Here is a 4,604-nt window from a genome sequence, read left to right as displayed (position 1 = left end):
CATCTTTAAAGATGTCTTCCAACTCTGATTCGAGACTCTCAGCCATGTTGATCTCTTCTACCAAAGAGTCAATAAGATCAACTTTCATGCAGTCTGTTGATGTGTCTGGATGCTGCATGGCTTTGACAGCGTTCAACTTGAACTCATCATCGTTGACTCTCAGGGTTATTTCCCCTTGTTGGACGTCAATGAGGGATCGTCCAGTTGCTAGGAAGGGTCTTCCTAGAATGAGAGTAGCACTCTTGTGCTCCTCCATTTCCAGCACAACAAAGTTAGTGGGAAAGGCGAATGGCCCAACTTTGACAATCATGTCCTCAATCACGCCTGATGGGTATTTAGTGGAACCATCAGCAAGTTGGAGACATATCCGGGTTGGTTTAACTTCTTCAGTTAAGCCAAGCTTCCTGATAGTGGATGCAGGTATTAGGTTGATGCTTGCCCCAAGATCGCATAAAGCTATCTTGGTGCAATTATCTTCTAATATGCATGGTATCAGAAAGCTCCCAGGGTCTTTAAGCTTTTCAGGAAAGCTCTTCAGAATGACTGCACTGCATTCTTCAGTGAGGAGAACTCTTTCTGTTTCTCTCCAATCCTTCTTATGACTCAAGATCTCTTTCATGAACTTGGCATAAGAAGGTATTTGCTCAAGTGCTTCTGTAAATGGAATCTTTATTTCAAGAGTCTTGAGGTAATCTGCAAAGCGAGCAAATTGCTTATCCTGCTCCTCTTTCTGGAGTTTTTGAGGATAAGTTATCTTGGCTTTATATTCTTCAACCTTAGTTGCTGCAGGTTTATTGCCTACAGAAGTGGTTGAAGAAGCCTTTTTAGAGGGGTTGTTATCAGTATTTGTGTGTGTCTGATCCCTCACTGGAACTTGAGTGCCAGAGTTAGAAGCTAGAGTGAAACTGGACGCCAGTTCCTTGTCTGCTCCCGGCGTCTGAACGCTAGAACTGTGCTCTTTCTGGGCGTTCAGCGCCAGATCCTGCCCATTTCATAAGTTGTGAATTCAGTAACATCCTCATTCTCTTCAGAAGAGGAATACTCATCAGAGCTCATGAAGGGTATAAGGAGGTTCAATGGAATCTCTATGGTCTCTAGATGAGCTTCAGAATCCTTTGGTTCCTCAGAGGGAAGCTCCTTATTGACCACTGGACGTCCCAGGAGGTCTTCCTCCTTGGGATTCACGTCCTCTCCTCTCCTCACAGGTTCGGCCATGGTGCTTATGTCAATGGCCTTGCACTCTCCTTTTGGATTCTCTTCTGTATTGCTTGGGAGAGTACTTGGAGGGATTTCAGTGATCCTTTTACTCAGCTGGCCTACTTGTGCTTCCAAATTTCTAATGGAAGACCTGGTTTCATTCATGAAACTCACAGTGGCCTTAGATAGATCAGAGACTAGATTTGCTAAATTAGAAGCATTTTGTTTAGAGTTCTCTATCTGTTGCTGAGTGGATGATGGAAAAGGCTTGCTATTGCTAAACCTGTTGCTTCCACCATTATTAAAGCCTTGTTGAGGCTTTTGATCCTTCCATGAGAAATTTGGATGATTTCTCCATGATGAGTTATAGGTGTTTCCATAAGGTTCACCTAAGTAATTCACCTCTGCTATTGCAGGGTTCTCAGGATCATAAGCTTCTTCTTCATAAGAAGCCTCTTGAGTACTGTTGGATGCAGCTTGCATTCCATGTAGACTGTGAGAGATCATATTGACTTGCTGAGTCAATATTTTATTCTGAGCCAATATGGCATTCAGAGTATCAACTTCAAGAACTCCCTTCTTCATAGGCGTCCCATTACTCACAGGATTCCTTTCAGAAGTGTACATGAACTGGTTATTAGCAACCATGTCAATGAGTTCTTGAGCTTCTGCAGGCGTTTTCTTGAGCTTCTCCAGTGACATCTTTGATAGCTCAGATAAACCATCATAGAATATATCCAGGATGGTCCATTCTGAAAGCATGTCAGAAGGACACTTTTTGGTCAACTGCTTGTATCTTTCCCAAGCTTCATAGAGGGATTCACCTTCTTTCTGTCTGAAGGTTTGAACATCAGCTCTAAGCTTGCTCAGCTTTTGAGGAGGAAAGTACTTGGCTAAGAAAGCCGTGACCAGCTTATCCCAAGAGTTCAGGCTATCTTTGGGTTGAGAATCCAACCACAATCTAGCTCTGTCTCTTACAGCAAAAGGGAAAAGCATGAGCCTGTAGACTTCAGGATCTACTCCATTAGTCTTAACAGTATCACATATCTACAAGAATTCAGTTAAGAACTGAAAAGGATCTTCAGATGGAAGTCCATGAAACTTGCAGTTCTGCTGCATCAGAGAAACTAATTGAGGTTTCAGCTCAAAGTTGTTTGCTCCAATGGCAGGAATGGAGATGCTTCTTCCATGTAAATTGGAATTAGGTGCAGTAAAGTCACCAAGCATCTTCCTTACATTATTATTATTTTCGGCTGCCATCTCCTCTGCCTGTTCGAAAATTTCTGAAAGGTTATCTTTGGATTGTTGTCTTTTAGCTTCTCTTAGTTTCCTTTTTAGAGTCCTTTCAGGTTCTGGATCTGCTTCCACAAGAATGTTCTTATCCTTGCTCCTGCTCATATGACAAAGAAGAGGGCACAGAAAAAATAATAATAATAATATGGATCCTTTATACCACAGTATAGGGATCCCTTTGTGAGTGGAAGAAAAGAGGGGGAGAAAGAGTGTGATGTAAAGAAAGAAACACAACTGTGAGGATGGCAGAGATGTGAGATGAGATGTTAGTAGATGAATAAATAAATAGAATAAGATGAGAGAGAGAGAATTTTTCGAAAATTATTTTTGAAAAAGGGTTCGTGATTTTTGAAAATAATTTTTGAAAAAGGTTAGTAGTTTTCAAAAATTAAAATTAGAAATTAAAATAATTAATTAATTAAAAAGAAATTTTGAAAAAAGGGGGGAAGATATTTTCGAAAATTACAGAGAGAGTTAGTTAGGTGGTTTTGAAAAAGATAAGAAACAAACAAAAAGTTAGTTAGTTAGTTGAAACAAATTTTGAAAAGATAAGAAGTTAGGAAGTTAGAAAAGATATTTTGAAAAGATATTTTTGAAAAAGATAAGATAAGAAGATATTTTAGAAACTAATTTTGAAAAAGATTTAATTTTTAAAATCTCAATTAATGACTTGATTCACAAGAAATCACAAGATATGATTCTAGAATTTAAAGTTTGAATCTTTCTTAACAAGCAAGTAACAAACTTCAAATTTTTGAATCAAAACATTAATTGATTATGTTATTTTCGAAAATTTGGTATAAAAAATAAGAAAAAGATTTTTGAAAAATATTTTTGAAATTTTCGAAAATAACTAAGAATTTTGAAAAAGATTTCATTTTTGAAAAAGATTTTGAAAAAGATAAGATTTTCAAATTGAAAATTTGATTTGACTCATGAGAAACAATTTGATTTTAAAAATTTTTGAAAAAGTCAATCCAAATTTTCGAATTTGATGAGAGAAAATGGGAAAGATATTTTTTTGATTTTTGAATTTTTATGATGCAAGAGAAAAACACTAAAAAGATGCAATGCATGAAATTTTTAGATCAAAACAATGAATGCATGCAAGGATGCTATGAATGTCAAAATGAACACCAAGAACACTTTGAATGTCATGATGAATATCAAGAACATATTTTTGAAAAATTTTTAATGCAAAGAAAACATGTAAAACACCAAACTTAGAATTCTTTAATGCTTAGACACTAAGAATTCAAGAATGCATATGAAAAACACTGTACAACACAAAACAAAAAATCATCAAGATCAAACAAGAAGACTTACCAAGAACAACTTGAAGATCATGAAGAACACTATGAATGCATGAAATTTTCGAAAAATGCAGGATGCACATGCAAGTGACACCAAACTTATAACATGACTCAAGACTCAAACAAGAAACAGAAAAATATTTTTGATTTTTATGATTTTCTAATTTTTTTGTATTTTTTTCGAAAATTAATTGAAAAAGAAAAAATAAGGATTCCAAAATTTTTAATATGAATTCCAGGAATCTTGCCATGTTAGTCTAAAGCTTCAGTCCAGGAATTAGACATGGCTCACTAGCCAGCCAAGCTTTTAATGAAAGCTTCAGTCCAAAACACTAGACATGGCCAATGGCCAGCCAAGCTTCAGCAGATATGGATACTTTTCATGTATAGAGCAACTAAGTGTGTGAGAATCTCTTCATTTGTGATGGTAAGTTGAAACCCCAGTCCAAAAATTAGACATGGCTTACAACCAGCCAGGCTCCAACAAATCATCATGAAACACTAGAATTCATTCTTAAAAATTTTGAATAAAATTTTTGAAAACATTTTTATTTTAAATTTTTTTTTTGAAAACACAGGAGAAAATTTTTGAAAGATTTTTGAAAAATTTTTGAAAAGAAAACAAAAAGAAAATTACCTAATCTGAGCAACAGGATGTACCGTCAGTTGTCCAAACTCGAACAATCCCCAGCAACGGCGCCAAAAACTTGGTGCACGAAATTGTGATGTCCAGGCTCAAACTATTCCTGGCACGTGAGCAACTTGGTACGCATAATCGTGATTACACATTCATAATTTGTC

General features: G+C 36.3%; 1 non-coding gene across 1 annotated transcript; it reads left to right on the top strand.

Annotated features, from left to right (window-relative positions):
- The first annotated feature begins 1,953 nt into the window (after positions 1-1,953).
- Positions 1,954-2,061, top strand: LOC148565426 (small nucleolar RNA R71). The gene has a single exon (XR_015883836.1). It is a non-coding gene; the product is annotated as a small nucleolar RNA R71 (small nucleolar RNA).
- The last annotated feature ends 2,543 nt before the right edge of the window (positions 2,062-4,604 follow it).

This window comes from Arachis ipaensis, chromosome B5, assembly GCF_059453495.1.
Source record: "Arachis ipaensis isolate K30076 ecotype BB chromosome B5, ASM5945349v1, whole genome shotgun sequence".
Lineage (NCBI taxonomy): Eukaryota > Viridiplantae > Streptophyta > Magnoliopsida > Fabales > Fabaceae > Arachis > Arachis ipaensis.
Note: the sequence above shows the minus strand (reverse complement) of the source record. Positions and strands in the feature narration are given on the sequence as shown.